The 11,924-nt window shown below is 32.9% G+C and overlaps 1 long non-coding RNA gene across 1 annotated transcript; it reads right to left on the bottom strand.

Moving 5' to 3' along the window:
* Nucleotides 1–760: 760 nt before the first annotated feature.
* Nucleotides 761–11,183, bottom strand: LOC143052210 (uncharacterized). Its single transcript, XR_012971036.1, has 6 exons — nucleotides 11,065–11,183; nucleotides 6,669–6,766; nucleotides 5,725–5,879; nucleotides 4,235–4,277; nucleotides 3,374–3,538; nucleotides 761–1,158 (listed from the first exon to the last, which is right to left on the bottom strand). It is a non-coding gene; the product is annotated as an uncharacterized LOC143052210 (long non-coding RNA).
* Between the last annotated feature and the right edge of the window lie 741 nt (nucleotides 11,184–11,924).

Here is an 11,924-nt window from a genome sequence, read left to right on the forward strand (position 1 = left end):
TATGAATTAGTTGGATTGGTGGCCGTGTTAGTATTAAACGCCTTTTACACCACTATTGCACAATTACATAGCTGTCAGTTTTTGTTAATAGAGGGAGCTGGAATGACCGATCAAAACCATCGCACTTCGGTAGTACAATTTTTATACAATTATATAAGACGAATTCGGCAAATACTCGATTGAACAACGCTGAGGGTAAAGACAGTTACAGATGAAAACACTCCGATAGCATTGCTAAAAAAAACAACATAAAAAAACACGATAAAACAACGGAAAAACAAACAATTCTTATAAAACACTAACAGAAAATTACAGATTGAGCAACACTGCAAATCATGATCACCAATGTGAAGTGAAATACCAATTTAAAATCTTTCGAGATTTTTTTAAATTAAAAGTTCAATGAAAATTGTAAAGTTTAAAAATAAAGGAAAATTGAAATAAATTTTAAAAAGCAACCTCAATCAGGCATGTAATCTTCAAAATGTTGATGATTTTCTGTAACTAAAGAAGAGAAGAAAAAGAAAAAGAAGAGAACAAACATTTATTGATTATTTCGTTCTAAATGAAACATAGTGATTGTCACCATAAAAAGTGGTTAACAAAATAGTTCAAGATTGATTGGAAAACTTGTATTAACTTCAAAAAGACAGAAATCGAATAAAAAGTTAGATAGGTGAAATTAGTCACCATATGTCCAAACCTTTATCATGTTAATCTGAACAAAAAAAAACAAACATAGGCTTGATATAATTTAGTTTGCTAAAGGAGAGGCCATTATCAATATATCTTAATTTGAAATTTAATGATTTGTTTTTTTTTGATATTCTTGTTTTTAACAGATGTCCGAAAAAACTCAGACGCATATGATAATAAGAAGAAGTCGAAAAGGACAGGCGCATAGTTCGTTAAAATAGGAATAACGACAATAATTAAAGACTTTTATATTTTGTGTTGGCTTTTAATTGGTAATCATACAATATACATCCGACTAGGCTACGTGGTTAATTAAAATTTATCAATTGTGAACTACTGAATAAACAGGGTTAGGCGACATATTTATACTGTGTCCACCGTCGACTGGAACTAACGCACCATTTATTATTGATGCATAGTCACTCAGCAGGAATGCAACTGTATTTGCAACTCCGTCTTGTCCTGGAAAATAAAGATGAGTTAGAGTGGAGGTATAAAAGCCAATAACTCCCCCCCCCCCCATATGAAGCAGGATTTGCTTCCCCTTCATGAGCACATACGGTCAGCCCCAGATGTTAGTGCGATTCGCATCACTCAGTTGTTAGTTTTTATATGTTTATTTTCTACTTTTGTTTATCAGTTTGTCTTTGTTTTTGAAGCCATAGCGTTTTCAGTTTATTTTCGATTTATTAGATCGAACGTCCCTTTGGTATCATTCGCTCAACTTTTACTTTTTTCACAAAAACAATTCATGCACAATTGAAGCTTTACTGTATTATTGGCAAATTCAATTCTTACAATTGATAATCAGTATTTGGGAATTGTAAGAAAGGTACCAACGAAAGAAACGCACCCAGTAAGTTTTATTTATAAATGCGTGTTCTGAATTATGTGTCTGATATCTTTGAAGAGTTTATTGCATACAAAGCTGTAACTGAATACAGGCGATGAACATTTAGTTTTGTTTTGTTCGCATTACTCAGTTTTTAGTTTTTATATGTTTATTGTGTACTTTTGTTTATCAGTTTGTCTTTGTTTTTAAAGCCATAGCGTTTTCAGTTTATTTTCGATTTATTAGGTCGAACGTCCGTTTGGTATCGTTCGCTGAACTTTTACTTTTTTCACAAAAAAATTCATGCACATTTCTGTTTAACTAAGATCGATAGATTAAAGTAGATCTATTACTGAATAACCTTAATTTCAATGATTTTTTACATGTCATTTGTCCCTGTAACTTGCCGCCCCCCAAATGTGATAGGGGAAATGGGAAATAGAAATATGGCCACATTGGTATTCTTCCGAACGGCAGTAAAGCTTCGAAAAAGCATCTTTTTTACTGTGCGGGAAATGTCAGGAAGACAGTCGCGTTTGATTCTTCGTGTAGATTGCTTCGCCACGATTCGAACAGTTGCAACAAATCTTTGAGGGGTTCTTATGTGGCCTGTTGCAATGCCAAATGTCTGTCCCTATCCAATATATCCTCATTTTCTAGTGGCAGTAAATATTTCCGAGACTTTGTCCCAGACGGCCTTAATTACCTATTGAATCTATTATTAATTTGTTCTCGTCCCGAGCATCCATGAAATATTTGCCACATGACTTTAAGTAAACAATAATCAATTATTTCCTGGCTCTAGAGATATGGAATTTTTCTTACAGAAAAAAGTCTGCTCTTTATTTATAAGTTATAGCTGTGTATTGACAATTTGAATTTCCTTGAAAGTTCGGGTTTTTTGTTTCTTTTTTTAAAGACATCATATGTAATGTTAACTGTTACATCTTCACATTTGGCAAACACATAATGATTTTATTATTTGCTTTACCTACATTGTAATGCCTTATTTAAATGTAAATATATTTTTAATATCAATATATGTCATATCTTTATATTTGATTTGCAGAGGAGAATAGTATGGTGTATATCAAAGATGCGTGAATTCCACATCTTTCCTTCAGGCAAAATGATATCAATCTCAATAAATGTCATGGTTGAACGTACAGATATATATCAATTACCCAAGTACTTTATTAAAACAAATAAAGTATACTTTGAACAAAATCTCTTGTTTTGGGCAATCTGGCATTTAAATCATAATAATGTCAGATTTTCATAACAAAAAATAATAGGACTATATCTGACAGAACCTTAAACTTAAACTTAAACTTAAAAAGCAACCATGTATAGCAATAGATCATTGCATTTCCATAAACAAAACAAAACATCATTCGTGCAATTAGGGGCATCGATTGCATTCCCATGTTGAGCGAGCTATTAAAAAATAAAAAGCTAAATTATACTATTCGGCAAATTCAATTCTTATAATTGATAATCAGCATCAGGGAATTGTTATGCAGTCGAAACAAAAGAAACATTATTTATAGTTCATCCTGCATAATGACGATTACTAAACGCTTTATGGACTTGAAAAATTCAGGAATACAAGATCCACTCTTTCTGGTAAATAAAGTCCATGAAAGTTCTTTGTTGTTATATATGTTCGACCCTTTACCGAATACAACGTACGATGACTATCAATGAATAGTCAGTGCAAAAAATAATCATTAAAGTGTTTATATACACTTATATACTTAAAAAAGTGTACTGATTGTAAAAATAAAATAATTAACATGCTTAAAGCGTACAAAGGAGAGTAGCTCAGGAGTCACAATATTTTACCTTTAAAGGTCCGAACTCTAATGCCATGGATTTTGTGAGCATATCCATAGCCGCCTTCGTAGTGCAATAAATAGGAACACCAGGGAAGGCTAGCGTACTGGAAATACTTGAAATATTCACAATGGCGCCACTTCCTTTCCGTAAAATAATTCCTTTGGCGACGATCTGTAATGACTCAAATATTTCAATATGGATAGTGCATATTTAAACGATTGTCCTAATAGCTTGAATGATTAATAACAAAGCGTTCACGATTGGAAATTGAGAATAAATATATAAGTTTCTTGCATATCTAGTCAAGAATAAGTTTAAAAGCATTCACTGTACCTAACTGGAGTATAATTAGAATGAAATTGATTTGATCATACTAAATTAGCGGCTTTCATAGTTGCACTGAAGGCGTTCAAGATATGCATGTCACAATTTGCAAATGCTACAAAGATAAGATGATGTTGTATGATTAACAATGAGATAACAATTTACCATAGACCCAATTTCGAAGGCGTTAGTTTATAAGTGACCGTACGACGGTCAACAAAGGACAAAACCCTTACCACATGGCTGGTTGTTAAAGGCCCCAGCAAAACAAACGTAAAACAACTCGAACGAGACAACTTACTGTATTTATAAACAATTAACAAAAACAAAAATATGATATTATATATAAAAACAATCGACAACCACTGAATGACATGCGCCTGACTTGAAACAGGTATACATGTTCAGAATATGACGAGGCTTAATATGTTAGCTACAGCCGATATCTTCATCAAACCTAGGAAACTGGTCTAACATAAAACAAAAATGAGGACATTTCCAAGTGTAAAGTGTTAAAGCGAGTTAAAAGTGTTTATGTTATACCTGAGATATGTTCAAAGCTGCCTTAAAATTTACATCAAAATGCCTACAAAAAAAAATAAGGCATGTTTAAAGATAACACCTTATATGTTCAATGTGGTATAATTGTGCGTTTATAAGGCAATAAATGTAATGTGTATGACTAAATTTAACAATATGTCACATTCTAGCTCAAATGATTGTCATTTAAATGTCACCTCACCTTAATTAGTTATCAACTCCATTTTCTATAAGTCCCAAAAGGGTGGCTAGGGAATAGAAATATTGTCACTACACGTCCCCTTCCTACCGGCAGCAAAACCCTTACTTAAGCGGCCATTTGGCTGTGCGGGCTGTATCAAGTACGCAGCCACGTCCGATCTAGGACTTTAAATCCAATGCCTAGTGTAGAGAGGGCCAAGCTTATTGCATGTTAAGAACCCTTGCAACAACTCGTTGAGGGTTCTGGAGGTGGCCTGTTGGATTGCTAATTGTCTGCCTATAGACACTTTAGCCAAGTTGCCCATTGATAGTCCAAATTTACCCCGACCTTTATTCCGAACGGCCTCTATTGCAGAATTTACCTATTGCATTAATTGTTAATTTGATCTCGTCTTGAACATGCATGACATATTTACCACTGGACGTTAAGCAAGCAACACTCAAGCAATCGTGGTTGCAACTCTGAAAGATAACATTCAGTGGCAAATATGTTATTCATGTTCAGGACGAGATAAAATTAACGATAAACACAATAATAGGGTCTTAGACGAGTCCGTTCAAGATGAAAGATTTGGAAGTTTCAGCTGGCATTGAAAAATGAAGATATATTGGAGAGGGATAGAAAGGTTGCCTTCAACAAGCCACCGATGGACCCCTCAAATAGGTGTTGCAAGAGAGTTTACACGTGGCATCAAACGTATACATACTGCAAAGCCGAACAGACGCCACACATTGGCATGGATTTCACTTCGTATACCTGTCGGAAAAAAACATTGAAGTGCTGTTACTCTAAATGAGGGCAATTAACAATTCTGAGCAAAAAGAAACAGTTCAAATGCATGATAGTTTGTCCCCGTCTTTAATACGTTTGGATATAACCATCCCTATAATATTATCCTATCTTTTATATGTTTCGCAAGGTAAAGCCATATCTGTCCATATTTGTCAAATACAAACTAGATGTGCCATGAAACATCAAGATGGAATTTGTAAATTCAATCAGCCATACATTTTAAATGGACGTGGTTTACTTCTAAGGAAAACCGACGATAAGTGATGAGAAACGATAATGTCTTTATCTTAAAAAAAAAAGCTAAGAATGTCCATTCTTTGATTGCTTAGGTAGTGTTTTGTCTTTGTGTCGATATTCAATTATTTTGGCAATAACGTAATCTTTTTTTTCGTCTTTTGGTTTTAGATTATGACATCCCTTCCACCTTTTTAAGTATCCAAAATACAACAGACTTTAAGCAATTTATTATGGAAGAATATATGATACGTTAATTACTTACTCGTCTATAAACTCTTCTGTTGCTTCAAGAACAGTTTTCTTCTTATTTATTCCTGCATTATTTACTAAGAGATCTACTTGTCCAATGTCTCCGATCACTTTTCTTGTGTTGTCCCAGTATGCAATGTCTAAACATCTTGTTTCAATCGATGAATCCTGTGAAACGAATAATAGGGAACATCTCAATAAAAAATAACGTAGTCGTACCCTTTTTGTCGTTAATAAATATTCTTACGATGTATTTCAGTTGACGAATCCTACAAAATCATTGGCAAGCTTATGACATTTTTAATGTGTCTGTACATTGTATTCTGTTGATAATTATGTCTTGAAATATGAAATGTACAGTTGATTTCAAATTTGGATAATACTTGAATTTATACATCACTAGTTTGTAAGTTGTGGTCTTATTTTATTGTACCTCATGAGCCGCTAAAATGTATTTATTTTGCATTGTGCCAATAGAACTATTTGCCTCTAGACTTTTAGCAGGAATATATAAACGATACTACCATAATAGACAGAGCTACCTTGAAATACACCACTTGCTTTTTCATTTATTCACAACGGTTTGTTCGAATGAACTTTCAATTTGTTCATACAAAGCTGTATAACTATAATCAAACGCAAAATTAAAAAATTAAAGATAGTTGATTGAATGGTGCTTTACGCCCCTTTCATCAATGTTTCGTTATTTCTTGACGGACAGTTGTTATTTGTGGAGGTCGCCCGATTGCTTAAAGTGAACCAACGACCCTCAGTAGGAAAACGTAGCCATTGAAGATTATAGTCGAGCGCACCTGTAATACGCAGGATTTGAACTCACAACATCATTGTTAAGAGACTAATGATACAATAATTCGACTGCTTCGGCCACATTAATTACTAGTAACAGGAAAAATAGTCACAACATATAGCATTTTTTGTTTGCACATGTTTACTTACCTCCTCTTTTAAGCTGTCAAGATCTGCCTCTGTCCTGCTAAAAACATAGACTTTGGCTCCAAGCTTTGATAATTTTAGAGCAATACAGCGTCCGATACCTATCAAACGGAGAAAAAGCATAATTACAAAAATAATTGTTTAACAAAGCAACCACATGACTTTTACAAAAGTTCCAGTTTCAATATTTCGAAAATCATACAGTACAAATGTCGTATAAAGAAATGTCGACGTCCTCCAGTCGGCAACAAGACGCGTGGCGTGTTGAACGACCTCCTGATTTTAGAGAATATATATATTATTATATCATGCACATACATCGGGTCGTAACAAACGTACTTGTATCAATGCTCAGTTTTTAGAGAGTCAAGATAAATCGTTTTGAAAAAAATTAACTCAATATGAATTACTCAGTCATCTTTTTGTGGATGGAAATCCAGAACCAAAATTGGCCGGAAGAAAATGGGAACTATGTCCAGTGCACGATGTTTTTTCGATATTGTCAACATCGCAATGTCAACTTTATAGTGTCGTTATTGTGTTTACATTGTATCCTATCAATATGTTCTATACCTTTCTGTTTACATCGTTCACATCGCATACATCGCAATGTTAACAATATCGTGTCAACAACGTGTTTATATTGTGTATGTATAGTCTATACCTTTCTGTTTACATCGTTCACATCGTATACATCGCAATGTTAACAATATCGTGTCAACATCGTGTTTATATTGTGTATGTAGAGTCTATACCTTTCAGTTTACATCGTTACCATCATATACATCGCGTTGTTGACAATATCGTGTCAACCTCGTGTTTATATTGTATATATAAAGTCTATACCTTTCTGTTTACATTGTTCACATCGTATACATCGCAATGTTGACAATATCGTGTCGACATCGTGTTTATATTGTATATATAGAGTCTATACCTTTCTGTTTACATCGTTCACATCGTATACATCGCGATGTTGACAATATTGTGTCAACATCGTGTTTATATTGTATATATAGAGTCTATATCTTTATGTTTACATCGTTCACATCGTATACATCGCGATGTTGACAATATCGTGTCAACATCGTGTTTATATTGTATATATATAAATAAAGTCTATACCTTTCTGTTTACATCGTTCACATTGTATACATCGCGATGTTGACAATATTGTGTCAACATCGTGTTTATATTGTATATATAGAGTCTATACATTTCTGTTTACATCGTTCACATCATATACATCGCGATGTTGACAATATAGTGTCAACATCGTGTTTATATTGTATATATAGAGTCTATACCTTTCTGTTTACATCGTTCACATCGTATACATCGCGATTTTGACAATATTGTGTCAACATCGTGTTTATATTGTATATATAGAGTCTTTACTTTTCTGTTTACATCTTTCACATCGTATACATCGTAATGTTAACAATATAGTGTCAACATCTTGTTGTTGTATATACATTTTTTTTTCGTTCTTTTTTTTTAAATAAGTTAAGCAGTTAGTTATATAGTTTAAATTGTTTTCCATTTGTCATGTCGGCGTCTTTTATTGTTAACTATGCGATATAAACTTTGCTCAATGTTAAAGGCCATACGGTTATCTATAGATGTGCCATTTAGTATGTATGAACTGGAAATTTGACTTATTTGCAATCATACCACCTCTCCTTATTTTTATATACCTTTCTGTTTAAATTGTTCACATAGCAATGCTAACAATATTGTGTCAAAATCGTGTTTATATTTTATATTGAGTCTATGGTACGTATGTAAACGTTAAACTAACTGCATTTGTTTGCACCTGTCCTTAGTCAGAAATCTGTTGTTCAGTAGTTGTCGTTTGTTGAATTGTTCATACGTGTTTCTGGTTTCTCGTTTTTTACATGTATTAGACCGTTATTGTGGTTTACTTATAAAACGTGTAACTCAAATAAAAAGTTGTCTCATTTGAACTTATACCGCATCTTCTTATATGTATACATCGCTATGTTAACGATGTCAACGATGTAAACAATATATAAGAGTTCAAACAATGTCAACGATGTTGACACGACATCGTGTTTACATTGTATACATCGCAATGTTAACGATGTCAACGATGTAAACAATATATAAGGGTTCAAACAATGTAAACGATGTTGACAAGACATCGTGTTAACATTGTAAACATCGCGATGTTAACGATGTCAACGATGTAAACAATATATAAGAGTTCAAACAATGTCAAATGTTGACACGACATCGTGTTTACATTGTATACATCGCAATGTTAACGATGTCAACGATGTAAACAATATATAAGGGTTCAAACAATGTAAACGATGTTCACACAACATCGTGTTAACATTGTATACATCGCGATGTCAACGATGTAAACATTATATAAGGGTTCAAACAATGTAACCAATGTTGACACGATATCGTGTTAACATTGTAGATATCGCGATGTCGACAATATTGAATAAACCTCCTGCACTGGACATGAATGGAAAATGGAGTTACATTATCGAAGATTTCTTTTAACACGTGGCTTAAACTACTGGCAAGGAAACAATTTACAGCATTGTGCAGTAAAAATGGTGTCTACCCTAACGGAGTACTGCGTTGCTCAGAGACAAGGCTGCTTGGAAGTTTATTTTAGCCCTATATACTAGTACTTTGTGTAAACAGTTAATTTCCCACCTGTATGCCTTGTAGACCATAATCAAAAGTATGATTGTCATGCTTTGCATTTATCAATATGTCAAACTATTTGTTGATTAGCATATTTTCCTGGACAGAAATTTTCTAGAGTAAATTAAAACGTCAATATTTACCAATAAAAAAGTAACCCAGTGAATGTGTTGCATGGCATGAAGGACTGCTACGTGTTTACAATTTATCGAAAATGTCAAACAATACATATTTCAATAGATTGTCAGAAATACAATAAACTTACTTTTGTATGTATGTGACGTAGCCTACAGTGCCTTGTGGTTCATTTGAATTTTGATCAATTTCGCAGGTGCAAGTTTATATTTGAATTTTGGAAATTAGTATTCAAATGTATCCTGACGTCAGAATTTTTGTTGTGGTCTCATTTTATTTGACATCATGACCCGGTAAAATGTATTTATTTTGCATTGTGCCAATAGAACTATTTGCATCAAGACTTTTAGCAGGAATATATAAATGATACTACCATAATAGACAGAGCTACCTTGAAATACACCACTTGCTTTTGCATTTATTCAAAACGGTTTGTTCGAATGAACTTTCAATTTGTTCATACAAAGCTGTATACCTATTATCAAACGCAAAATTAAAAGATTAAACGATTGATGATTGAATGGTGCTTTACGCCACTTTCAGCAATGGTTATTTCTTGACGGACAGTTGTTATTTGTGGAGGCAGCCCGATTGCTTAAAGTGAACCAACGACCCTCGGTAGGAAAACTTAGCCATTTTAGGTTTTAGATTATGATTGTTGTATGATAAAATATAGTTAATAATCATGAGTTTTATAAATCTTAATGTCGTAAAAGCTGATACCTGTCTTTATAGCATTAGTTATTTCATATCGGTTAAGAATAAGCTTCTCTTATTGGATAAAAAGGGGCCACATGACATTCATTATTCTTCAGTAATAAATTCAATCGGTCATTAACAGAATAACGAACGTTTACCTGATAATGACAGGCGGGGCGTGGTTTCTCTATTTAAAGAGATGTCCCTTTAATTAAACATTTTCCTGTTTTTAATATTATATTTAAGTTGTTGAATTGTTTACTAAATGTTTTCGTTAATTATAAAATTATAGAAAACTTGATTAAGTATTATATACTGAAAAATTGCCCTAAAATGAATGGTCTTCACTCCTTGTCATAGAAATCGTACAACTACTCGAGTTTGCTTTAGACATTTTAAATTTATGAGAATTTTCCAAAACATGGTGTCTCAATGAAATAAACAAAATTGTTCTTGAACAACTGGTCATTATCGTGATACATGGACTGCCCGTAGGTCGGTGGGACATTTTATTGACTGCGACAGCGATAATGACCTCGCCTACGGCTCAGTCATTATCACTATCTTAGTCAATACCACTGTCCTGTGGGCAGTCCATATATCACGATAATGACCAGTTTTTCAAGAACTATAATATAATTATATACTGGCACGTATAATAATCAGTCGTACAAGATGTGACCAGCTAAACTTTTCACAGTTACAAAAAATAACCAAACATTGAAATATAGGTTAAATTGAGTTCACAAACCGTATAGTTTCAAACGTTTTTGTTTTTATGTCTAATGTTTAACAGTACACATATATAAGTATTGTTATATATCATGAAAGTTTATCAATAGAAAGTATAATTGTTTTAAAACTAATTACTACATACCTTTACCAGCACCTGTAACAAGAGCAATTCTACCTTGTGAAGTTGATGTTCATTTCTTTTCAAAGACGTGAACAGCTAAACTATTTACCATAACACAAATAAACAAACCTTGACATACAGGTGATACAGTTAAGTGCAAATTCATGTGTGACAGATGCACACTCTATTTTTAGAGAAAATATATAAATATTATATAAATTAGTGTGCTTTATCTTATTACCGAACGTGACTTATTCCCAATTGCGACTGTTTTGCTACTTGTGAATACGCATTGCTATATTAAAGACATGTCACGGTACCTTTCCATCCCAAATTCATGTAACTATATAGTTTTGATGTTATATTTGTTATTCTATGGTAAAGATAATTAATCATCCAGTTCATTTATTAGAATTTAGTTTGGATCAACGAAATGTATACGATATATTTGGTTTACAGTTTGATTCAGAAGAAACAGCGACATAGTTAGATAATACAATTGATTGTCTTATTATTTCCACAATTTGATATTGATTAGTATTGTTAGAGGTACAATACTTAACAGTAATTAATAAATGTTATATAAAGTCTTACAAATCTTATTTTGAATTCTATCTTATTTTTATTTAATCGTTTTAGAAATTCAAATGTGACGTCACTTTGTGCGTTGAACTGGCTTTGGCTAACTCGGCTGGGTATTTTGATGTGCTGGTATTAAGAGTGTTTTATGTAATGCATCCCTTTTAATACTGTATTTAGTCACCACTTCGGTTTTATAATGTATATCTATTTTATAGCCATTTTTATAAAATTTACTGTTGCAAAAGTATGAATTATTCTAAATAATAATGATGTTCCTATCACTGGCAGAAAACCCTAGC

Source organism: Mytilus galloprovincialis, chromosome 11 (assembly GCF_965363235.1).
Source record: "Mytilus galloprovincialis chromosome 11, xbMytGall1.hap1.1, whole genome shotgun sequence".
Classification (NCBI taxonomy): Eukaryota; Metazoa; Mollusca; class Bivalvia; order Mytilida; family Mytilidae; genus Mytilus; species Mytilus galloprovincialis.